Raw genomic sequence first — 27936 nt, forward strand, 5'->3', positions numbered from 1 at the left:
AATATTTCCTGTTGCTCATAAAATAGAAAATATATTCTTTAGCAAAGTTTACAAAGCTGTAGGTAAACTGGTTCCATCTACCAATCAATCCTCATTTCACAATGTGTTCTTCTTTACTCCATCCATTTATGATACACTGGATTTCTCTAGATTCCTTACACATACCATATGCTTTTCTGTCATATATTTTACAAGTGCCAGACCATGTTTTCTTTCTTCCCAGATAGCTTCTAATAATTCATAATATTTTAGTTGCTTTCTTAAGGAAGTCTTCTCAGACCTCCCTGATTAGATCATATTACTTTACTCTCTCTAAAACCATTATAGTTTCACATATTTTCAAGGTTATTTGCTATTTGTCTTTCCCACTATATGCTTAGCTCTATGGCAATAGACAATTATTACCTTTTTCTCCATTCACTCTCTGGTGCTTACCATAGCCCTTGGCTACTGACATGCAATACATATTTATTAATGAATGAGTGAAGTTTGTAAGGTACTGTTATTCATAATTTTTCTAGAGAGCAAAGTGTATATAAAAAGGCTATGAGTTGCTGTCTTAAGTTTTTCAGTAAATATTGCCTTGAAAATAGTTTATCTAACACATTAAAAAGCCATTTACAATAGCAGGATGAAGGTACTAATTAAAGTCTAGCAAAAAAAAAAAGAATATATATATATATGTTTGTGCCTTTGCACAGAGTTGAAGTCAGGGAGTAAGTTGCAGAAACTACACATGCTGCCTTTCAGTTTTCCTAATGGTTTCATGTGATCATAGTGGTGGCTGTCACTTGGAATATCTATTAGTAGTTAAGTTTCTAAGTGTATTTGTTACATGTACATCAAGCTGATTACAGATTATTTGATGATCTGTTTTACTTTAGGAAAATAGATATCTAGTGTTTAAAAACATGCAACTGAATTGATATGTCTGGCTGCTAAAAGAATACTGAACATATGTTCTCCAATATCTAGTCTGAAGTCATAGCATCAGATGAATTGCATGATCATTGGAAAGCACAGGGGAAACTGGTTCTAGATTGGCTAGATTGGTGCTAAATGCAAGACATATAAGGAAGGGAAAGGTGAAAAAAGAAGCAAGAAAATAGAAAGACACGGGGTTTGCTGAGTTTAATCCCCAATATCTATTATGTTTCATAGACTGTAAATCTAATATCTCATCATCCTTTACAGCAATGCTCTTGATATTTTCTTATTTTTTATTTTTATTTCAATCTTACAAATAAGGAAGCTTATAACTGGGCATTAACTGATGTTCAGAGACTATCTCTAAAGGGCTGATATATTCAGAAAATATCAGGGATCTCCAATTTCTACACTTTAACTTTTGGGCTCCTGGGTCACTTTCTCAAATAAATAGTTCCTTTAACACTGAAGTTTATGATAGGCACTGCTCTATGGAATTCTAACTGTATCTAGCCCCTTCCAGATTATTATTGTCTCTTTACTCATCTTCATATCTCACTTGAGCATAAATTCTGCAAAAACTCAGATTATGTCTTCCCTATTTATCCTTTATCATTAACAGGAATATTAGTCTTGGTCTTAGAAGTGTGTTAAGAGAATAAATGTCAAAGATCACTCAGCTTCCAAGAATTTGAACTAAGTTATGTTTCTAACTCTATGCTTTTTCCTTCATATCATGCCAAATAAGTAATTAGGTAAGAGGAAAGAATCACTGTTGAATTTGAAAGTATTGCACATGAAAATACCATAAAGTTACTGCTGTGTACTCAAGAATGTACAAAGGACTTACAGATTGTCCATCTTCCTCTTCTTTCTAAGTACCACATATTTTAATTTCATGACTGGTAAAATAAATACTATACGTGGATTGAATTAACAACAGGAATTTATTGGTTTATGGTTTCAGAAGCTAGAAGGCTTCCTTACTCTGAGACCAGTATGGAACTCAAACTGTGGGTTCCTTTGCTTTTCTATCATGTGGCAATACAAATGGTGATGTCATCTCCTTTCTCCTGTGGATTCTGTTGACTTCTTGATCTGTATGATTTCTGTAACTTTTCTCTCCTTGCCACTTTCACTCTGCTTATAAAGGCAGAGTGATTTAATCTGGATTAAAGCCCAACTTGATTAAGTTTGGCTTTTTCCTGACTGAAGTAACATCTTAAGGAGATCTTGATCCACCAGAATGCAGACCAAGGACCACTTTCTGCCACTAAAAACTATTATGGTTTTCTGGTTTCTAAACCAAACAGGAGGTAGCTCAGGGGATGAGTGCCTGCTTCCCACTTACAAGATCCCTGGTTCAATCCCTGGTACCTCTTAAAAACAAATGAAGAGATGAAAAAAAACCAAATCTCATTAGGGAGCAGATGTAGCTCAGTGGTTGAGTGCCTACTTCTCATATACAAGGTACCCCATTCAATCCCCAGAACCTCCAAAAGAAAAAACAATAAAAAAATGAATTGACTTAATAATGGGAATTTATTGACTCACAGTTTTAGAGCTTAGAAGGCTTTCATCCTTCATGTTTCAATCTTCTGACTGGCAATCTGGTACATGCAATGCACATGGTGGATTTTTCACCTTTCTCTTCTGGGTTCCATTGACTTCCAGCTTCCAGATGCTCCCTGTGGTTTTTCTCTCCCAAATTTATGGATTAAGTGCCATATTCCATCCTGAAATCTGATTTCTAAACATCTCATAATATGTCCAAATTGTGTTACACAATTCGATCCACCACACCATATTTAAGAACTTTCAGGAAAATAAATTTCCCTTTTCTTCTCTCTGCCTTTGCAATGTGTTTCAATATATCACAGCATATTACATTAACTTATCATATCTGAGATGGAGTTTGTCTCTCAATATGAAGCACAATACTAATCTTGAAGAACAGATAAAAAGAAATTAGGATTTGGGGAAGCTGGGATTAGGTAACATTCAAAGAAAGGATTGTATTCATCATAAAGGAATCGTTCCTTGTTAGACTCCTTGCAATGAAAGTCACTGATGGGACGCTAATTAATTAAAAGATGAAAAATTGTATCATAGAACAAATTGTTAATACATATATACAGCAGAAGATTTTGATTGGTCTTCTGTCATGAATTATGTGATCAGTAAAAACATTATTGTCACTAAGTATTTTCAAAGTTCATGTGATCTGAGAGATGACTGAGCTTCCTGAAAACTCTTTTCTGGAAAAGTCCTTCAATCCTCTTCTTGCTCCTATATTTAGGGGAAAGGTATGTATGTTTAGGGGACTGTGCGTGCAGGTATAAGTTTGTGTGCATTAGTGGACGAGGAAAACAAATGACAATTGTCTTGATTTATATTTTTTAATTGTTACTTGAGTGCCAAAAGGACGTATGCTAAACTGATTTGTTAATCAATATCTTGAAAAATACATTCCAGGTGGAAGCTTGTAGAGATCAATATTAGGCTGATTCAGTTGGAAAATATTTATTTAAACATTCAACACAATGAAATTCCCAATGAAAATCTGACAAACCTTAACATTAGTGGCAACATGAAGCACTACTGAAATTATCAAATAGGCATCACATTTTGTAATAAAGCACAGTTTATGAAAGATGTGAGGACAAATCTCATAGCTGCTCTTAGAAAATTAATTCTCTAATTATGTGTTTCTAACTCAAGGGAAACATAATGTTAATCATATGTTACACTACTGTAGTCTATCCATTTAGTTTTTAAGTGGTCATATTAGGTAGACATTGTATTTAATGCTTGGTGTGGGTGATTTTTGTTGCAAAAGGAAAAATATAACATATAAAATCTCTTTCAGCAATTTTGGTCCATGACTTTGAATAAGAAAGCAGATGATTAATGTTTGATTTTTTTTCACAGATAGTGGCCTAAAATACTAATCAATGAATGGCATTTGTGGTGGTATGGAGTTATATGTACCCCAGAATAACATGTTCTTAAACTTAATCCAATATTATGAATGTGAGCCCATTAGAAGTCAAACCTTTCTGATATAGTTACTTCAGTTAAGATGTCACCAGTTTCAATCAGGATGGGTATTAATCCTATTAGTAGAGTCCTTCATAAGTGGAATGAAATTCAGACAGGCGGAGAGAAAACCGTAGAGAGAGCAGCCAAAAATGCACATCAGCAAAACATAGAAGAGAAGGGAGAGATCAGGAAACGATATCCTGGGCCAAGAATCTCGGGCAGCCAGCCAAAGAAGGCCAGAGTCTATGGGGAGACAGCATCACCTTGATGATGCCTTGATTTAGACTTTCTTTTTGCCTCAAATCCATGATCTAATATATTCTTATTGTTTAACTCAACATATTTCATGGTATTTGCTTGACTAGCCCAAGAAACTGAAACAATTTCCCAGAAAGAAAAAAAAACGGAAAGAGAACAATGAGGCCTTTTGGTATTTTTGTTCCATAACAGCAAGGATGTTTCTGAAAAGCAATGAAATAGCAAAAGTGGCAATCCCAGCACTTTGATATCTTAAGTTGAAAATAGGAGAACATACAACCACCAAAACTCATTTTTAGAAACATTAAATCATCATTTAAGGGTCTGAAAACATCTTCTCCAGATTTATCACATTTCAGATAGATTCACTCATTCATTTATTAAACAAATATTTGATCAAATATTACTGGGTGTTATGTCCTGGAGAGAAAAAAAAAAAAAAAAGATATGTTCCAAGACTCATGGAACTTATGCTTTCTAGTGGCATCCACTTAAAAATATTGCTCTCGGGGGATTGTAGGAAGATGGCATTGGAGTAACAGGCAGAGATCAATGCTCTCACAAAACAACAGAGAAAGAAGAGCTAAAAGCTGCCTGGGGACCTGTTTTGGAAGTCAGCAGAGAAGGATAGTGCTACACAACTCCCAGGAGGGTGAGAAACAGAGAGACAAAGAAGCCAAAACAGCAAACATGAGTTACCAAGTTCTCTCTGCTAGGAAGGGTGTCCCTCCCCCACTCCAAAAATATTAAGCTGGGGTAAATTTCTGTTTTGGAGATTCAACGCAGGAACACAGGAAAGCCCAGACTGAAACATCTCCTTGGAAAGGTGCGCTGATGAGTGCTACCTGTTGGCCATTATGGAAATTTCATGGAGTAAAACTTGGTTCTTTCTGTATTTTAACCCCTGTGATAAAATCTGTGTCCCACTAATAAGTCCTTGGCCAGGAAGGGATGGCCCAACCAATGGAACTCACCAAATATCTTGAAGAGATACAAAATTTAAGACAATAGGTGATAATCACAAAACTCTCCTAAGTCACTTCAAAGAATTTAAAGAAAATTTGACTAAAGAAATCATGGATATTCAGAAGACACTGGCTGAGCATAAAGAACAATTTGAAAACCTGCAAAGAAGAGTAAAATACATTATGGGAATAAAAGACATTATGGATGAGATTAAAATTATGTTAGAGGCACATAAGAGGAGATTTGAATTGCTTGAAGACAGAATTAGTGATTTTGTAGACAGAACATCTGAACTGAAAAAGACAATGAAACAGAAAGAGAAGAGAATGGAAAAGGGGTAGAAAGAACATTTGAGGAAATAATGACAGAAAACTTCCAAACCCTTTTTAATATTTGAGAAGGACAATGCACCCTAAACAAAGTAAACCTGAATAGACCTACTTCAAGACACCTACTATTCAGACTGGCAAATATTAGAGATAAAGAGAGGATTTGAAAGCAGCAAGAGAAAAGCAAAACACCACTTACAAGGGAAGCTTGATAAGATTAAGTGCCAACCTCTCATCAGAAACCATGGAAGCAAGAAGAAAGTAATATAATGTATTTAAGGTACTAAAAGAGAAAAACTGCTAGCCAAGAATTCTGTGTCCAGCAAAACTGTACTTGAAAAATGAGGGATGTCTTCACAGAAAAAAACAAAGACAAAAACAACTTGACAGAATATGTTACCAAAAGACAAGAATTACAAGACATATTAAACAGAATGCTTCAGCCTGAAAAGGAAAAACAAGGGTGAGAGATTTGGAGAAGAGTTTAGAAATGAAGATTATGAGAAAGGGTAAACTAAAGGATAAGAAGACAAACAATATGACAACAGAGAGCTGAAGGACAAAATGGTTGAAGTAAGTAATGCTCACACAGTATTAACATAGAATGCTAAAGGATTGCACTCCCCAATTAAAAGACATAGACTGATAGAACGGATAAAAAACAATATGAGCTGTCCATATGCTATCCACAAGAGACCCATCTCAGAAGTCAGGACACAACAAAGTTAAAAGTGAAAGGTGGGAAAAAGGTATTCCATAGAAATAGTTACCAAAAAAGAGCTGTAGACTGAATACTAATATCAGACAAAATAGATTTCAAATGCAAATCTTTTATAAGGGATGAAGAAGGTCATTATATGTTAATAAAAGGGGCAATTTACCAAAAAGAATTAACTATACTAAATCTTTATGCACTTAACCTGAGTGGTCCAAGATACATGAAGCACACACTGACAAAACTGAAGGGAGAAATAGATGTCTCTACAATAATAGTTGGAGACTTCAATATGCCACTCTCCTTATTGGATAGAGCATCTGAATAGAGAATAAATAAAGAAACAGAAAGTTTGAATAACATGATAAATTAACTAGACCTAATGGACATCTATAAAACACTGCACTCCCAAAAAGCAGGATATACCTTCTTTTCAAGTGCTCATGGATCCTTCTCCAAGATAGACCATATGTTGGTTTGCAAGACAAGTCTCACTAAATATGGAAAGATTGAAATTATACCAAACACTTTCTCTGATCATAACAGAATGAAGCTGGAAATCAAGGATGGATGGAAAAAAGAAAATTTCATAAATATATGGAGATTAAATGACACACTCAAATAATCATTGGGTCAAAGAAGAAATTGCAAGATACTTCAGAAAGTATCTTGAGACAAATGAGACTAGAACCAACATACCAAAACCTATGTGACACTGTAATGACAGTGCTGAGAGAGAAATGTATAGCCTTCAATGCCTACATTTAAAAAGAGGGGCTAAAATTGAAGATCTAACTGCACACCTGGAGGAACTAGAAAAAGAACAGTGAACTAATCCCAAATCAAGGAAAGAAATAGCAAAGATCAAAGCAGAAATAAATGAAATCGAGAACAAAAAGACAGTAGAGAAAATCAACAAAACTAAAAGTTGGTTCTTTGAGGAGATCAACAAAATTGACAAACCTTTAACTAGACTGACAAAGAAAAAAAAGAGAAGATACAAATAAAATCAGAATGAGAAGGGGGACATTACCACTGACCCTGCAAAAATAAGAGCGCTCGTAAGAGGATACTATAAACAACTGTATGCCAAAACACTAGACAATGTAGACAAGATAGCCAAATCTTTACAAACACACAAACTTTCTACACAGTCCCTAGAAGAAATGGAAGACCTCAACAAAATGGAAGATCTCAAGTGAAGAGATTGAAACAGTCTCATCAAAAACCTCCCAAAGATGAAAAGTTGGGGTCCTGATGGCTTCACAGGTTAATTGTACCATTCATTCAAAGTGATTTCATGCCAATTTTACTCAAGTTCTTCCAGAAAGTTGAACAGGAATGAATGCTACCAAACTCATTCTATGAATCCAATATCACCCTAACCAAAACCAGATAAAGATACTACCAAAAAAGAAAATTATAGTTCAATATATCTAATGAATATAGATGCATGAATCCTTAACAAAATACTTGCAAACAGAATCCAAAAGCACATTAAAAATTATACAACACAATCAAGTGGGTTTTATACCAAGTATACAATGGTGGTTCAAGGTAAGAAAATCAATTAGTGCAATAATTGACAAATTAAAGAAGAAAAATCACCTGATATGTCTTTAGTTAAAACTGGATTACCCCCTTGTCAGATTTGATGGCCTCCATCCTCCATTTTCAAAATTCTGTTTCTTCCAGTGTCTCACAAGCATGGCTTCATATTACATTATAATCTCCTGGGAAGATTTAAAAATCACTGATGCTTGGGTCTAAAACCCCCACTCACATCCAGAAATTATGATTTAATGGACTAGGTGTGCAATCTACGCATTAGGAATTATAAAATCTTCCCTTGTAAATCTAATATCCAGCCAAGGTTGCAATCCACAGCTCTGAAACACTGGTTCTCAAACTGTGGTAACTGCTGGGACCTCAACATTACCCAGGAATATGTCAGAAATGCAAATTTTGAGCCACACCCCAGACATACTAACTCAGAAATTTTAAGAATGGTGCCTGCAACCTGTCTTTTATTAAGGTGATTCTGATGCATACTAATATTTGAGAAACACTGATGTAGAGATGGAAATTTGCATTTTGAACAAGTTCTCAGGTGATGCTGATGCTACTCGTCCAGAGACTACACTGTGAGAACGACTGCTATAAAGCTAAATCTCATCTTATTCCTTTATGACATATCTACTCACACTGTATTATTCATAAAAATTAAACATCTTATATATTTAGTTAATGCAGATAAACAACATTTTATTCTCAATTATATTCTCTTATTTGATGATTGACTGGGGGGAAAAGTTAGTTTTTTAAATCAATTTTAAAAATTCAGTTTACCTCAGACTAGCACAGATACTTGACTTGAAATAGGTTAGTTCAGTTGTTTTTCCCTGGCAGGAAGAAATAAATATGCAGGTGTTGGAGCCACAGAATATGCACCTGACTCAGAGCCAGCTTTTGTATTTGGCTTTGAGGTAACTTCCAACCTTCGCCAGATATGTTGACCACCTGTGAAATATTTGATCAATCTACTGATCCAGCTGCAGCCTCTCAGTGCTGTAAATTCCAGCTTTCCTATGGGATGATAGAGGGTGCTTGGCAGTATGACAGTTTGATATGGGCCAAGTCAGTAGAAGGGAGTTGACTCAGGTCTGGGCAGCAGAAATAATTTGTTTGCCTCTATTGTCTATAATCAAAGCATGCATTTCAACACTACTTTATAAAATACCCATTGTTCATGTGAAACCATGTCAGGTTGCTGGGGTAATTGACTCACATTCAATATCTTAGATTAACACACAGGGATTTAAAAAGAACATGTCTGTGGAATTTTACAAAACATTCTTTTGGCCCAGAAAAAGTCGTGTGACTTCCCATTTGTCTCAGATTGTGGGACTAAATATAAGTTCAGAGAGAACTTACAAAAGGGTCTGAGAGCAGTTAAAAATAGCTACTCCTGAAAAGAAAAGAAACAAAAAAATTAGGGAAAGAAGGAATCACAGACATCACCCAGTCCAAGGATTCTGCATCATGTGTGGCACTAGAATTACCCCAGTAGAGATATTGGGCCCATCCAGAGGTTCTGCTTTAAGTGCGAATGGAATGGGGTCTAAGTGATTCTGATGACCTTCTCCAAAAGATCTACTGGCCTAGATCAGCACTCTCGGAAGGTCAGGTGATTTTTGCTTCAAAATAAACACTTTCTATAACGTTCAATCATTTTTCAAAGGAGTAACAATTCAGGATAAAGAATAAAATCAAGTTTATCATCAATGGCCTAACAGTTAAGAATTGTATTCTAGTTCTTTTTTAGCCACTGACTAGCAGTATGGCTTGGTTTAATACTTTAACCTCTTCTAAACTCAATTTCCTTCCTGGTAAAATAGGGTCATTATAAGGATAAAATGGATAAAGACTATTAAATATTTTGAAAACAATAAAAGCACAATATACATTTCAGATATTATTACTGCTAATATTATTAAACAATGTCTCTAAGCATGAAAGAAGGAAGAGTTTCACAGTACTTGCCATCTTGGAAGATATAAACTAAATCGAGTATAAGAAGCTTGATTCAGGGCAGCACATAGAAAATATTTATATGAAATAAAAGACAAAGGACACGAAATATATGGCTACCAACACCTGATACATAAATATTATATGATTGTTTATTAATTCAGCTAATATTTTCTATTTTGAGTTCCTACTATGTGCCAGGCATCTGCTGAAATGACCAAATAGTGACAAAAACAAATTTTAATGTTTGCTATTCATTACCAAAGAAACAGCTGAAAAAATATCTCTGATCTTTGCTTTATGCTTTTAAAGAATAAATTCCAAATTGCTTAGCACGGCATACAAGAAACTTCATCATCTGGACCCTACCTTTTACAAATGTTTTGAATCACAGGTAGGGACAACACATTGTCACATTGAATTTTTAAATTTTCCTTGAGTGAGATATCCCTTCAGGAGCTTGAGTATTTGCATAAAGATTGGATTCTTTTGCTAGAATGGGAATTGTTGTTAATTTCCCTTCAAGGAGATGTCAACACTTGCTTTTTGGTTTTAGGAAAGGAATTCATACAATTGAAGCTTGAGGATTCTTCAGAGCGACTCCATGAAGCCTGCTAATCATTTTGGGAAACAAGTCAAAGTCAAGTGATGCTCACACTCAGCTCAAATGCAAACTTCTCCCAGAAGCCCTTTTCCAGGAAGAGTTAGTCCTCTCATAAGACCCATTCATACACTATGAGAGCCAGTATGACATCATATAATATTAACTGTTTATATTCTCTTCTTTAACCATCCACTCAAAGGAAGACTCTCAACTGTCTCTCTGGCTACAATTTGCTTTCTAACACATAGTAGGGGCTGAATAAACATGTGAGAAAGGAAGAAAAACAGAATGAGGAAAGGAAAGGGGATGAACTTAGCCCACCACCAAATACCCCGTTGTAATTCACATAATGGATTTTGTAATAGTTAAATCAGGTGTTCCAATTGAAGAGGCTATGAAAATGAAATATGTTTGGAGATAAACAGACCTTTCTCAGATAATCAGAGAAGAAAAGGTGAAGTCAAGCAACACCCTTTAAATCTGAGATAACCCTGAACTCTTTGGCCTGGAGCCAAAAGCAAACAAAGGCTTTGGGAGAGGTTCTGTGCTACAGGTTTGTTTATAGCCATTTCTATTACGGTGTTGAAGTACCCGGGAGAGATACCTCCACCAAGAGCAGATTCCAAATCTGATCCTGAGAATGCCTAAGAGAAAACTGAAGGCACTGATCCTGGAAGATGATGGATGGAAAATGCCAGTGGATGCTTTGGGTTCCCTAATTCAGAACAACATCCCTGGAGATAGTTCTCCCACGAGAAGGTTAAGCTTATATCATGGACTTTGAGTTGTTGGGATGTCTGAGGAACTTTCCAAGCATGACTATCTTAGTATCACACTGAGATCAAACTGAAAGCTGAATTGTCTTTAGAAAACTGCAATGAAGTTTCTTTCTTGCACTACAGATTTCATTATCTTCAAAAGAAGACTAGCCCAAGGTCATTGCTGGTCTGTTTTAGGAGTTAGAGTAAGGACTTATTATCCTCCATACTACCCATCACAACTCGCAAAATCTTGCTGATAGTACATAAACATACAGTCAAACTTCTATAACATAAAGCAAATCAAATGCTTTAGAGGTTCATACAATAGTCATTTTCAACAAATATTTATTGAGATCCAACTTTTCCCAGGCACTGTTCTGTGTCCATTGTGTGTGGCTGTGAAATGTATGAAGTTTACATATTAGTGGGGTACACAGGCCATAAATAAATAATTGTAAAACAAAACAAAGTAGGGCATCTTCACAGTAAGTGACTTTATAGGGCAACTTCTGAGAGGGCACTATAGGAAAATGTCTCTGATAAAAAGTAAAAAGGGACATTTGAACTGAGGCCTGAATAATAATAAGGTTTTAATAATAAATATGCAAGGACCTGGGGAGAGAGTGTTCTAGGTAGAGGGAACATGAAGTACAAAGTTCCTGAGGCAGGAACACATTCTGCCAATTAGGAATACAGAAACGTAACCATGAGGAAGGTGGAGAAAGGCATAAAAAGAAGAGTATCATGTGGGGCCTTTGTAGGTAGTGATAGAAATTTTAAATCTATTTTACATGCAATGAGGAGCTTTTGGAAGATTTTAAGCAAGACAGGGTTATGAAAGAATTCAGGTGTTATGAATTTCACCTTGCATGCAATAAGGGATGAAAAGAAAATGATGATTAATTGTTACCATGTGAGAATAGAATGTTTCACTGTAGAGGGATTTTGCACTGCTACTTGAAAGTACAAGGGTTTAGTAGGTGAATAAAAGGAAAAAAGGCCAATTCAACTTTGAAGAATTGTGTAAAGCAAAGTCACAGAGGCATGTGATTGCCTAGATGTCTCATATGAGTGGGATGTATATGTCAGAATAGGCTGCAAAAATGTAGGTTTAGGTAACAATAAAAATCCCTACAAATAGTGAGTCCTTGCTATGTGCCAGACAACAGGCTTCACCACTTATATTGATTGATTGCAAGCCTACTAAGTTTCCTGAGTACATTCATTCTCCCAACCCCTAAGTATTCAAACCTCCTCACTCCTCAGATTTTAACGTATGCTCTCCCTTCTGACTCATAGCTGAAGATCTTGTTTCTTATATTAATGAGAAAATTGAAGCAATCAGAAGTGAATTCCACTTCCACCATCAAATCTAATAATTTCCTTCCACTTATGCCCACATACTTTACCTTCCTGCTAATTACTATAGATGGCTTGCCTGTCCATATTCCAATCTAACATTAACCTTTCCAAGTTTGCCCTGGATTCCATCCCTTTTTGTTTTCTTAAGGACTTTTTCCTCTACTTATCCCTTGTCTTGCTTTGTTTTCAAGTATTTTTTCCATATTCTATCATTTCCATTTCCTTTATTAAACAACAACCATGAAGTAATCTGTTTTATAACAAAACCAAATCCCCTTGACCATTTAATCCTTTCTAGAGTTTACCCCATTTCTCTACTCCCTTTTTAGCAAAGCAAATGTCTTCAATTCCTATGATGCTATTTTCTCTTGAAACCACATCAGTCAGGCTTTCATTGGCATTGCTGAGAAACGACTGAGGGTCATTTATGAGCTCCATATTGCATAAAAGCCCATGATCTATTCTCTTACTCAATCTTTCAACATTTCACACAATTAGTAACGCTTTTTTTGAAGTACTTTGTTCAATTGGTTTCTAAGACTCAAGACTCTACTCTCACCTTTTTCCTACCAGCCTCACTGGTTACTTCATTTTTTTAAAAGATTTATTTTTATTTATTTCTCCCCCCCTCCATTCCCTCTGTTGTCTGCTTTGTGTCCCTTTGCTGTGTGTTCTTCTAAGTCTACTTGTATTCTTATTAGGGGGCTCCAGGAACTGATTCTGGGACCTTCCTGAGTGGGAGAGGTAATTACTCTCTTGCGCCACCTTAACTCCCTGGTTTGCTACATCTTATTTTCTCTCCTCTGTGTCTCTTGTTGCATCATCTTGCTGTGCCAGCTCTCCATATCTGTTGGCACTTCTGCGTGGGGGCAACATTCCCGTGTGGGCGGGCACTCCACATGGGCCAGCTCGCCCTGTGGGGCAGCTTGCCCTAACTGGGAGGTCCTGGGCATTGAACCCTGGACCTCCAATATGGTAGACAGGAGCCCAATTTGTTGAGGCACATCTGTTTCCCAGTTACTGCTTTCAGTTTCCTAAGTTGGAACCTCATTTCACAAACTCTTGGGATGCTCCAATTCTTAATGTTTAAACCTTTTCTCTTCTCATTCTACATACACCCCCGTAATCTTTTTACTTCTGCCTTGAATGCCATACATACACTAATAACTTCCAACTTTATGAATTAAGCCCCATATTCCATTCTGAAATCCATCTCAGTTCTCAACATCTGAGGAATTCTACTCTTTTCTTATCATTTATTCTAGTACCTAGTAAGGTATTTACAACAATATTTCTACCTCTAACATGACTCCTATCCTACCCCACCCCAGTATTCACATTTAAGAAAATTACCATATGTTAATACATTATTTTCATAATTGTACTAAGGTGTATTTGCCTTAATCACACTCTCTTTCACATTGTGTAGTGTAGTATTCCTGGCAAACATAACAGCATCTTTGTTACATTAACAAATTATAGGCTTGCATATTACTGTAAAAAATTTCTCAGTCTTGAATTGAAAATGGAAAATAGTCTGACAGTTTTTCAAAGGTTAAACATACAGTTGCCATATGATCCAGAAATTCCACTCTTGCTTATATACCCAAGAGAAATGAAGAAATATATGTCCACACAAAAATTTGTACAAGGATGTTCATATCAGCATTATTCACATTAGCCAAAAAGTAGAAATAACCCAAATATTCATCCTCTGATGATAAGATAACCAGCATGTGGCATATTCACATAATGGAATATTATTCAACAATAAAAAGAATAAAATAATGATACATGCTACAATATGGATGAAAATTGAAAACATTTTAAATGAATGAAGCCAGTCATAAAAGGTCATACATTATGACTCAATTTATGTGAAATATCCATATTACTATATCCATATAGTAAGCAAATCTATATAAAAAGAAAGTAGATTAATGCTTACCTGGGGCTAGGTTGGAGTGATAGGTAGATTAATAATGGATAAAGATTTCTTTTAAGGGTGATGAAAATATTCTAAACTTAGGCATAAAGGGATAGATAGCACAACTCCAAGTATACTAAAAACCAATGAACTGTGTACTTTTAATAGGTGAATTTTATGGCATGTGTACTAAGTCTCAATAAATTTTAAACTTTTTTGCAGTTTTAAATCTAATATGGTAGGTAGACATAACCCATATAAACAAAACATACTTTGGAAATTCTCAGTAAATTTTTAGTTTAATTTTTTAAAATTTGAGACCTTCTGCACTACAATGAAAAAACCTCCTAATTGGTCTTGATGCTTTATTCTTGGTCCTAATGGTCTACCTTCATACATTATTAACCAGAGCAATCTTTCTAAAATGTAAGTAAGATCATATCTTTCTATTTAAAATCTTTTAAAAGCTTTCTATTAGAATAAATCTTTCAGCTCTTATCATAACCTAGAATGTCCTACAATCTAGTTCCTTTTACTTTCTCTAACTTATATTTACCTGTCACGCATTTCTGGACATACTGGCCTTCTTATTATGTCACAGATCTTACCTCAAGATCTTAGAAGTTTCTCTTTTCTCTGCTTGGGTCTTCCCTGGGTCTTCACTTGGGTCACCTCTTTGCTTTATTCAGGCCAATCTAATATCATTTCTTCACGTAAGTCTTTCCTGACCACCCTATACAAAACGGCACCGTCCACCCCCACAGCATCCTCCATCTCTCTCTACCCCTTTCTCTGGACTTCTGAATTGCTTTGTCCATGTGCACAGCAGGCCATTAAGAAATTAACTTAACCCCCGCACACACACACACGCTTACAGGAGTCACCAACCAATGACTAACGGAGGTGATAAATTAAATAAATTAGTGCCCCTTGTACTCCATGTAGTATTGCTCTTGAGCCATAATATTCTTCACTGACACCAAACTCCCCAGAAGGATTAAACTCCATTTGCCCACAGTGGTAACTAACTTGACAACACAGACTCTGTTGGCTGATATTCCTTCATGGTCTCCTTTGACTTCTTGTTTAAAATTATGTCTTGGGATTGCCTTCTAAATGTAATATTTGCATTCAAGCATTTGTCTATTATCACTACCAGGAATTTTAATATATTTATTATATATCTTTATATTAGCTGCTAATATTTTCTCTGTTTCCCCCACCAAAATGTGAGCACTAAGAAAGTACAAATCTTGTTTTGTTCACTGTAGTCACAGTACCTAGAACAATCCGTGTACGAAGCCAAATACATATTTGCCAAGTGTAAGAATGTGTGCTATTAGTGATAGTCCTTATAATTATCTTGTCAGGCTGAGGCTGTTGTTCTTTTTTCCGTATCACAGACAATGAATCCAAAATTTCAAAATGTTAAGTAAATTGCACCATACTACACAGTATATGGAAAAGTATGTCTCTAACCTATACCTGTCGCACATCAAAGTCCATTCCTTTAACAAAATTCGTAACAGTTAAAACTCAGGTCTGATGTATAAGATAAATGGTCAAAACAGAATCAGCCACAAAGTGACTGTATGGTGAAGACCTCAGAATTCTTAGATTCTTCTCTGTTAAGCTAGGGTTTAAAGAAGGTAAGCTTCGAAGATTATGGAAGCATAGAAACAAAATAAAAACAGTTCTTACAGATTCTTCTGAAGATCTGGGCTCCTCCCTTCTAAATGTTGTTTTGGTATATGGTGTAACTGACTTTTTCTTCTCATGAGTGAATTTCTGTGGTCACTTATGTGAGCAGTGTACTTTTTATGCCTTTTGGATTTCCTGCTTTACCTAATGAAGAGTCAAATCCACTCATCTTGTTTCAGACTACTTCCTTGTTCTGAGTGTTATGTTTTAAATTTGAGTAAATCCTTACTCTCCTAGATCTCTACCAGCCTAATTCCAAAATCCGGGAAAGCAACCTTGAAGCATGCCTAGAGACTAGCTAGCACTATTCTCGCAAGGTGGCCAAGTAATGGAATTACCCAGATGTAACAGTCTTTGATCTGTTTGCTCTTCAGTAATCAAACATACATCTACAGCATTCTAAAATCTCAGAACAGAAAGAACCATACACACACACAAATTGTGGATGCCCAATGCTTGTTTCTTCTTTATTTTTTCAGTTCTTATTAGATAATTAATGAACTCATTTGGCAAATGAAGCAAAATTAAGGCATTATAAGCCTTCAGAGTAAATTATATTATTAATTGTAATTATGTATACAGGTGAGGAAATAGAGAAAGAAATCTAGCTTTCTTAACTGTTTAATTTAATCGGGGATTTGCAGGTCATTTAACAAGTTATTTCAGAATAGGCAAAGGTAGTTTTCCTATAAAAGAGTTTCAAAGGATGAAGGAGGTGGGGAATATCACTAAAGTTTAAAACAAGGAATTGAAGATACTGCAAACAAAGCCAGTTACATGATTTAAAGTTTTTGCCAGAGAATCACTGTTTATAGATTCCAGAACTTTGCCAAAATTATCAAAGGCAAGTTTTACTAAAAGAACATTTTTACATGAAATAAAAGGCAAAGGAAACTGATTTAGAATTTGATTTGAATTTGGCTTTTTTAATGATCTGAAGTCTTGAGAAAATATTTATATCTTCAGTGCTCATAATTAAATTTTCCTGGAAGGCTCAAGAAACCATTGAGCTGACTTGAAATTTCATTGTTATATCCCCAGCACGTAGCAGAGATAGATGATTGAGTGATTGTGTACATTACATTAACACAAGTGGTAAGATGATGAGAAAGAAATGGTTTGTCCTTGCATTGTGTACATATATATATATGTAATTTAACAGTGCTTTGTATGTATTAATCCTAATTGAACGGAATATTGACCTAGACAGTGTTTGAATTAACCAGTATAATTTTAAATCATAGCAATGTACCTGCTTGAGCCTGATGTTCAAACTTGTATTTCCATGGCATTTATGAACATATGGCAGTGAAAGAAGGGAAGAGGGGGTCTGATGCTATCCATCATAGTTCCACGGCTATAGAAGCAGACTTTGAGTGACCATGCTGGGCAGCAAAAGATGCTTCTAGGACTCCACTTATGTTTGCAAAGGCAACCTGCTTCATGGGAAGAATTCAAGTATGGAACAAAAGAAGTATTTGTACCCCCTTTCTTCCCCCCAGAAAAAGCTTCTTATCCTGAAGGGACTTTGGCCTACTTTAGGAATGAGGGAGACTGAGAAGATGTCATGAGAGATTATCACAGGTTCCATCATTTCTCTTTCTTTCACTCACTTGGAGGAAATTAGGAAGAGTGCCATTTTTGATAGTTAGCCTCCTCACTGGCCACAAAATCCCCAGTTGTGAAATAAGCAGGAACTTTGAATTTGACATAGTCCAAGACTACTGGTAACTAGGGAACATAAAAGAGTGCATGTAACATAGAGTCCTGAGAAGTTACATGTGTGTTCTTGTGCATAATGTTATAAAAATCAAATAATCCAAGAGGACTAAAATTAACTCTGAGAAGAAATGTCATTTTCTTTCCCTTTTCCTTCTCCTTATTATGTTATTCCATTATGTCTAAAAATAAAGCCTAATATTGGGAAATGAAGAGATGGACTATTTATTTATATTGGTGAATTTGCTAACACCTTTGTACAAATTCACTCAGATATTTAGATGTAAAATAACCTCATGAATAATGTTGCTTCTAAAGACATTAAACCCTAAATTCTCATAAACAAAAAAACTGTATTAAGAACAAGGTCTTCCTCATCAATCCAGTCTACCAAGGCACTGCTAGGCTCACAGCATTCTGTCTTTGAACAGCAGTGAGTAAAAACAGGAATGGGTAAGGCATGCCTTCTTTTCTTTCTGTCCTCTCTAAAGGAGTTTTGTACTGAAATGTCCAAAGCTCAGAGAGAATGTCCATGTTTCATGGCTTGAGTGTTTTGGCTTGAAATTCTTTGATTAGATGAGATGAATAGGATTTCATCGAGCCACTAGGGAGGAGTAGTCTCTATGTGCCTGACAAGCACATCACATGGGAAAAGTCTGTGCATTATAATTCAGCTACAAAAGGGAGCACCACCTGAAAGACTTAGCGATGAAAAGAAAGGTGATAATAGGTGTGGCAATTTGAGATTATTTATGAATACCAAAAAGAGAGATTATGTTTGTAAATTTGTCTGTTCCTCTGGGTGTAATACCCTTTGATTGTATTAGAGTTAGCTGAGATCTCTTTGATTAAATTATGTTAAGATTAGGGCTTTTATTCCATGATATCATTAGGGCACACAGGGTGGAGTCTCCACCCTCTTGGCAGGCTATATAAATGGATGTTCAATTAAGAACACAAAGAAGTGGACACACAGAGAAGAAGAACATGGGGAAAGAGAGACAGATCCATAGACAGGGCAGAAGCCCCAGGAAGAGAGATGAGCCTGACAGTTTGCAGTTAAAGAGACTAGACCAGCTGAGAAGCCCTGAAAGATCAGCCTTATGCCAGGCTACAGCTGAGATTGGAAGGAGCTGGGACCATGAACCTTAAGAGGAAGATGGAAGGCTGAACCCTTGTAGACATCGCCTGCCATTTTGCTTCAACATGTGGCAAATGACTTTGGTGAGAAAGTACCTCTTATGGTAACTTGAATTGGACTCTTTAGGGTCTTATGACTATAAGCTTCCACCCCAAATAAATACCCTTTATAAAAGCTGACAGAGTTCTGGTACTTTGCATCAGCACCCCTTTGGCTGCCTAAAACACTAGGTTTTGAAGTCTTTTTTATCAAGAATATTCCTTGTCTGATGTCATATTTTTATATGTTTGGAGGGACAGTTGAAAACTTTCATGCTTTTGAAAGTAGCTGGGTCTAGTCAATATTTAAAAACCATGGCACAATTATCATTTTGCTGCTAATTTGTCATTTCAAAGCAGAGTAAGATAATATGCACAGGTAGTCTATGAATTCAAACCACCTTCTACTCTCCTCTTGTTGGTAAATAGAGAAACATGTTTGGAAAAATTGTCAGTAGATTTGAAATATTTTTAAAATAATTGCAAAGAAATCACAGAACAACATAGAAGTTTCTGATTTTTATGTTATAAATGTGGTGGAGTATATAAAACATGTTGCTATACATGAATTTATTTACTTCTTTCTTCATATACTTTTCCTGCCTTTTTTTTTCTCTCCAGAGCCCTCTCTACATTCCCACATCTCCATGTTCTCTCAGTCTGATCATTAAAATTTTATTATAAAAATGCATCCAGTTTAAATTAATATTCAGTGCAGATTTCTTCTTTAACTAAATAGATACATTTTTAATTTCTGGAAGTCATTTCTTTTTTTTTAAAGATTTATTTTATTAATTTCTCTCCCCTTCCCCCTCCTCCGTCCCTGTTGTCTGTTCTCTGTGTCCATTTGCTGTGTGTTCTTTTTTTTCTTTGTCTGCTTCTGTTGTCAGCAGCACGGTAATCTGTGTCTCTTTTTGTTGCATCATCTTGCTGCATCAACTCTCCGTGTGTGCAGTGCCATTCCTGGGCAGGCTGCACTTTCTTTCGCGCTGATCGGCTCTCCTTACGAGGCGTACTCCTTGCACTGGTACTCCTTGCATGGGCAAGCTCCACATGGGTCAAGGAGGCCTGGGGTTTGAACCGCGGACCTCCCGTGTGGTAGGCGGACCCCCTATCTATTGGGCCAAGTCCGCTTCCCTAGAAGTCATTTCTTAACGAGCCTTATATGATCATGCCTTCTCTATGTTGATCAGCAATGATCGATGAGATTTTCTTTGACTTTTTCAGGTACAGATAGCTTTCCTTTTTACTTTGTGTGATTTGGGTTTTACAAAACTATTTCTATTCAGAAAAAACATCTGGTATTGTCTTCAGTGACCTGAAATGCCCAGACAAGGCATACAAAAGATTTATGTGCCTAGATATTAATGAAAGTCTTGTTTCCAATCTGAAGAATACATAGTTTCTAAATCTCCAACATAAAGGTCATTTATATATAGTGATTTTAAATCAAGGCTAGGTGGTGCAGATTACTTTTATAAGACCAACAATGTTAATTATAGCTCTCTATACATTTAATATGGTATATAAAAAGAAGGTCTGACCCCATCTTAAAAGTTCTTCGGACTTTTCTTTCTCTAGATGGAAGCTGCTATCTAAATCCTTTAGAGTGCTTGGTTATATTTACTGAGTTTGTTTGCTAGAGAGAGAATTGCATGGCTTTTTGCATGATCCACTCACAACAAGGAAAGAGTAAACTTAAATCTTGCTAACTCATTCACCTGCTCAAATTAGAGTGCTACCAAATGTAAGGACTTGAAGGCAAAAACCAGAATACTTGACATGGTGCCACGTATCATATTTTACTAAAGACAGGACCCAAAAATGTCTTTCTGAGTCTATGACAGATGGATTTGCCTCAAGCTGCTATCTAGTTGAATTCAGAACACTTGTCAGACGCTAGAGAATTTTTAGAAGATGGAATCACCAGAAGGAGAAAAAATGTACTGATCATCTCTGTCCAGGGGCTATAAGAATAAATCCTACTGCAATTGATCTGTTTCAGATTTGAAATTGGTCTTCATAGTATGTTGGACATTGTTCCTCTGTGAAACTGTGGATAGTTTCCTTGAGATCATGCATTGAAGGCAGAATTAAGGATTTTGATTCATACAAATGCAATTTTTTTGTGTCTCTTTTATACTTTATACTTTATAGCATCTCTGCTCTAACCTCTGATCATGTAGTTCTTTGAAATGCCATGTGAAAAGTTACTGACAAAGAAAGGCTACTCAACAAGAGAGGGAAAAGTTTAAAAGCAATAGGGTATGTGGATTTTTAGGCAGTGATCTCTTCTCCTTATTCAGCTGTCTTTACCTAAGGCTTTGGGGTGTGCCAATTACAGGAATGATTTTCCTTACTGGTGGTTATGTGTGGGAAAAAAAGATTCTTTGTTAGTTGTTCTGTTCTGTTTGAACTACAGCAATGTTTAAAGTAAATTCTTGCCAGATCTCTGAGACAGTTGGGTGTATATTGGAATCAGGGTCAAAGGAGGTAGGTGCAGGGAGGGGGTGGAAGTTGATAGGTGAGCCTGCCTGGTTCCAGACCCAACAACAGGTTTTGCAAGTTCTGACCCTGCTAATGAGTTTGTTCTCTGAAAGAGGTCTGGGCTTCTGTGTGGACAAAATAAACATTTTACACTGAACCTTATAAAAGAATAAAAGAGTCAAAACATTCTTATTCTCTCCGAGAGGTAGATGGATGTCTTTAGTGTCTGACAGGTGCAGTTTAGGAGTAACCTGGGCAGCAGCCAGAGTTCTTGTAAGAATAGACCAAGACCACACCTGTTGATCAAAAACTCCACCCTCTAATACAACAAATGAAATCATGAAAAATGCCACGCTGTTTTCCCATTTTTCCGTGTTAGCTGATTTTCATTAAAGGTAGCTTAATGTTAAATATGCAGTCCCATGTCCTGGAGTCCTTTATTGGATACAGAATGGACCAAATATCATTTGGTTAAGAGTATAACCTTTCTTGGAGTGGAATGATTCATCTTTCATTTTCATCTTACTCTTGCTGGCAATGCCTTTGAATGTCCTTTAGTGCCCTTTGCTGGACATTTACTCTAGTTGCTTCCTAGATATATATTAGTTTGTTGAGTAGATCTTTCTTTAGCTCAAAGCATTATGGAAGTCTGCTAAAGGCAGAAGGCATGTCATGTGCCTAAATGATGAAGAAAATATGGCTTCAGGGATGTCTCTGTGGGAAAAAAAATCACAATTAGATGTTCAATGGAAGAAACAAGGAGAGTTTTGTGAGCTACCCAACAGGAGGGAGCAGGAAGAAAACAGGGGAAAACCTGTGCCAAAAAGAGTTTTGTAATAGTTTGCTGACACAGTTATTGGTAATTCTTGTTTAAATTCTACTTAAATTTTTGTCCTATATGTGATACTGCTCCCATTTCTGTGGAATTCTTTATTTTCATTCTGTTTTTTATCCCCTTTTTGACTAAATAAATACAAAATGACCATCTATGTATAAAGGTAGAAAAGAACACAATGATATGATCTCTCAAATCATTCAAAGTATTTGTACATAAACTATATCTCCCATCCCCCATCCTCCCTGACCTCTGCCAAAAGATTCTGGTTTTTAGATCTTACATGGTTTTTCTGGATGAAAAAATGTTTGCTTGAGTTGCCTTTGCAGTTTTGCTTTGCCCAGATGATGTTTTTGGCCCTGTCCTTCCTGTCTGTCCATATCCCTGAGGCTTTTCATGTTAGTGCTAAAACACACACTTCTCCCCTAAGGATGTAAAGCACCTTAGAGTGAAGAGTGGAAGATGCTGGAACAATGGACACTTCGACAAATATACAGTGATATGCATTTATGAAAAGCTATTTTTGGAATTCAATATCAATTATTTCCTCCCTCCTCACTGCCACTCTATCCCATGTTCAGCCCCCAGTCCCATACACTTGAGTAACATGATTTCAGAATGAAAGGATTTGATTTAACCAGGTGCCTAATGGGAGGAGGATACATTAACTTTATTTATCCCCCAGTGGGAAAACAAGATAAGCCATTATTATGTAGAAAGCAGCTGCTAAGAAAGAAGCTAAAGGCATTAGAACCGAGATTATCTGTCCTCTGTAATCAAATCTGTCTTCTTTTCCTTCTTTTTTTTTCCTGAGCCTACATCAGATGATTCCCTAGGATCCATGAACATATTTTACACATTATCCTAGACAGTAGTCTCAAGATGAGCAAAGACAGTAATTGGAAACCCATGGGGATTTTGTTATTTGTTCCTTAGGGGAAATTTGGAAAATGCTGTTTTTATTCAAGAACTATCTAAAAAATTTAATCCATGACTCTTCACAGGCATCACTATGGTATTTACCATGCACATAGGTTCTATCATGTTCTTTATCCTCAAACATCTTTCTCCCAGTCATCAATAACAACATCAACACACACACACACACACACACACACACACACACAGCCTCCGCCCCATCCCTGGCAATCACCCTTTACATAAATGGCACTTGGGTTGGCTCTTCATAGAGAATCTTGTCATGCTAGGTTTAGGTCTATTTCTGTCTACATGCTTGTCTAATTCCATTTAAAATTATATATCCTTCCATCTATGGTGTCCTTATTTCCCAAAGAGATACATAATGGCTTCTGGGGGGGTGGGGGGGTAGGGCAGGGAGGTTACGGAAAACAAATCTTAGGCATTTGCAGAGTCAAAAAATCTCCCTCCTTTTTTGCTCTCTACTCTGATAGATTAGACAGCTATAGGCTGACTCAGAAGGCCTGAGTGAAAATATTTTAGTGCTAATGGCCAATGTGTTCATAGATTTTCAATCAGCATTCCAAAGGAGAAACAACAATTTAAATTTCCTGTTATAGAAAAGTTGGCATTTCTATTTGTGTAGGCCAGCTGGCCCCTACACTTGATCAGCGTCCTCTCAGCATTTCTTTGTGATTTGCTGGAGATTAGGTGACCCAACTCCACCTGCTGGATGACTCAGAATTACAGCAATTTGCCTTAGAGAGGCAAGCTGGCATCCTGAAATGGAGCAACCTAAAAGCCTGGAGAGCCTAAGCGAGGCCCTTGGCTTTGCCAATTTCTGGCCATGAAAATCACCTCTTACAGAGTGACGTAAGGTTTATGGACTGCAACTTCATCATCTGTAAAAGAAAAATGTGATTTGAGCAGGTGATATAAAATGACCTGGGGGCCTTAATCCTTAAATTTCTGTTCTGATTTAATTTGAATTGGGAAATCTAGACCATAGGATCTTTGTTCACATTTGCTATCATAGTGCATAGAGTACTGCATTTTGATCCGGTTAATTGCTAATAAGAATGCTAAAATTTGCTACCATTTTTGTTTTCTCTCATCCTGGTTCTACTACATACCAAAAAATGTTACTTCAGAAAATATCTAGAATCCTTTGATACTCATTTTCCTAAAAACAAGAACAGATGTTAATAATTCCGATCAAAGTAGCAATACCAGGGACTCTCTTTTTGGTTATCAGGGATAATTGGTGTTTTAGGATGATGTAGGATGACAGACACAAAATTGTATGAGAGTTGTTGTTATTAAAATTAATGCCAGCAATATGGAAACAATATTATGAATAATTCCAATTAAGGTAAAAGGAAATATTTTAAAAAAGAAATATAAAGTTAGAGGAAAAAATTGTTTCTCATTGCAGCATATTAGAATTCTTTCCCTGTGACAACCTTTTTTCATGACCACAAAAATTCAAATCACAGGATACCAGACAGACACAAACACCCACACACACAAATACACACAAGTACATACAGAGAAAGAGTATGACCTAGTCCCAGTTCAAATTTAGTCCTCAGATCACTTTGTCTGTGAACTCTCAGCTGCTCAGTATGCCCATTACCCATAAGTGAACACTGAAAACCTAACACATGGAGCACGGTATAACTTTACAGCTTGGCAGGAAAAGTATTTCTCTTGTTCTTTTCCCAGTCCTAGATTAGTGAAGAGCAAAGCCACGTAGATCGTACATTTTAAGTAAGGAATATGTGAAAGTCTAATGATAAAAGATAAGAAAGAATACTTGCTGATACAGGTTGCTCTTGTTTAATAAGAATGGTGTTAAAGGGGAAAAATATTAACTTAGAGTGGATTAGGCCTTAGGTCTCTAGGACTTATTAATGGAGTCCAGAGGGCTCCTTTAATTCAGCTCAATTAATACTAGGACATTTCATGTTCTTATTATTTTGTTCCTCTGCTCTGTATTCCTTTTTTTTCTCAAAATAATCTACCTTTATTTTGTACTTCTTCTGACCTCTTCAGTGTTCTCTTCTGATAGTGCATTATTTATTTTATATTATTTCCATCTTTCCCATAGATCATGTTTTCTAGTGACCATATAACCTAGGATCATTTTTTTTGCTAGACCTTCAGAATTTATTTATTGAAAGATCACAATATTTATTCCATTTACACATAGAAGAAATAAGCTTTTAGAAAAGCAGGAAACCATATGTTTCCATGCTGTACTATTGAGTACTTAATCATTTAAAACATGATCTGTAGCCTCTTTTTATAACTGAGGGTTAATAGCCCCCGTTTTTAAAAATTTAAATTAAAATATACAAGAGGATCTCAAGAAAGGAGGAAATTATTTCATAATTTAACAGGGTTCATTTTAATCAAAATCAAAATAAATTTTTCATAAGTGCTCAAAGGCATTTTCTTTATTTTTCCTGTAATCTCAGCTAAGCGAAGAGTCTTTGCTTTTAAAGTTTGAGTAGGAGAGAACTATTATAGTCATGATTTTAGAGATCACTTCTAAATTACAAGTTCACTGAATGAAAGTTACATCCTTTTTATTTTTCTGTAACCAGAAATTAAAGTTGCAATTATTTAATTGTTAAAGTTAATTGTATTATCTTTGCGCCATTAATAATGATAATAGTGGTTAGAACATGGACTAATGTAGTATGATGGGCATTGAATCTCAAGAGAAAATATCTCAGCAATTTGGGTAAGGGAATCTGGTAATACATTCAACCTGTCTTAACATCTGGAATACGTTTTCAACATTTGTGTTCAGTGAAACCACTAATAGATCCTGACAGAGTTTTCTCTTCCTTGTTTCTAAGCATTTATTAAAACATAGTTAAAATGGAATCCATGTGTGCCCAGTTCATCCTTGCTACACGCTGTGAAACATGGCTTTATGTAAGCTACTGAGGATGTGGTAGGATTTTTGCTCTCAGAATGTGTTCTACTCTAACTCCAACTTCTACCCTTCATTATAAAGGCAAAAACATGTTAGTCTTAGATTTCCATTTCAATACTGTTCTAAAATATAACATATCCCCCTTCATATTAGGTATCGCCTCTGAAAACAAACCATTTTGTAATGGCATTTTCATATTTTTCAAAGTGTATATGCCAAATTTTTTTTCACATTACAAAAGTGAGACAGCCATTTTTAAAACTTGAGAAAATACTTAAAAGTATACCATTAACATAAGTATTGTTATCCAGATTTTTCCTTTGCATACAAATGTAATTTCTTTACTCACAAAATAAGATTATTTTATAAAACTGTTTCACAGCATGCAATTTTCTCCCAATATATGGTATAGACATAATCTGTGACAATTTCTTTGCCTCATTTCCATCATTTTGGAAAGCCACATACTATTCTATTTACAAATATATCTTGACTTATTTAACTCATCCCTTTTTGATGGACAGTTAGATCGCTTTCCTCATATTGCCAATATAAAGTGCTCAGTAATGGATAGCCCTCATCCATTACATATCTCTGTAAACTTAGCTGATTATATTATGCATAAATTACTGCAAAAGGGGTTGCTAGGTTAGACAATTTAAGCTTTCTAATTTTTTTATTCACATTGCTAAATTGTCCATCAGATATTGGTAAGATCATCACCAAAACACCATTTTATAAACACCATTTTATTTTACTTGTTGGTGTTTATATATGTGCTGTCTAGTAGCGGGCATAAGTATTAGAGGGTATGTATTCGATTCTTAGATTTTGCACTTTATCTAGAACACAGCAACAGTTTTATAAGAAAGAAATGGCATTTGTTTTTTATTGCAAAGGTTTAAAAAGGAAAGCCCCATCACACATTTTCCTAAATCCTCACTTTGTGTTTCAACATTTCTATAGGCATAGAAGAAGAGTAGGAAGTTTAGACTTGCCCTAATAATTGATGAATAGATTATACTCATTCATAGACCTATCTGTGCTTGGGGAATTGAAGTCATTCTCTGAATTCCATGCTTCCAATATATAATCAAAACCTTCATATTGACTTGATTTTAATGTTATAATATTTGCTAGTTTATTTTCCCTGTCTTGGCTAAGTAACCAGTGCCAATTCAGAATGCAGTTTAAATGGGATTATAAAGTGTCCAAGTGTGGGTGTTGGTGTATGCTGGGGTGGGGGAGAGTGTTTCATTCACGCAGACATTTTTCTTTGGACTATTAATAAACACTTCCTCTTCAGCAATTCCCTCAAGCTCTTTCCTCAAATCAATTTTCCTCCCTTTTCTTTATTATCATCGTTCTCACAGTTACCTTTTAGTAACCAACATTGTTCTTCTTCCTCTTTGCTTGTGGACCGGCTTTTCCTTTTCATGTTTTGTGTAGCTTCCCTTCACTTATGTTACACATTATCTGTATCATGTGTCTTTGTAGCTCCTCCTCTCTGTTTCCCATTGATGCTGCCCTTTCCTTTGTCTGGGCTACTTTTCCCTGTTAGAGTTCTTTGCTTTTCTGGTGACTGATTTAATTTTAATGCAAATTCCAATGTAATACACTGCCTCTCATCACTCTCCCTTTTCCAGTTGTTTTTGAACAGGCTCTAGTCACTTGATGTGAGCTATATTTACTTTCTGTACTTTATTTTCTCCCTTTTAATGGAGTCCT

This window comes from Dasypus novemcinctus, chromosome 4, assembly GCF_030445035.2.
Source record: "Dasypus novemcinctus isolate mDasNov1 chromosome 4, mDasNov1.1.hap2, whole genome shotgun sequence".
NCBI classification, from domain to species: Eukaryota; Metazoa; Chordata; class Mammalia; order Cingulata; family Dasypodidae; genus Dasypus; species Dasypus novemcinctus.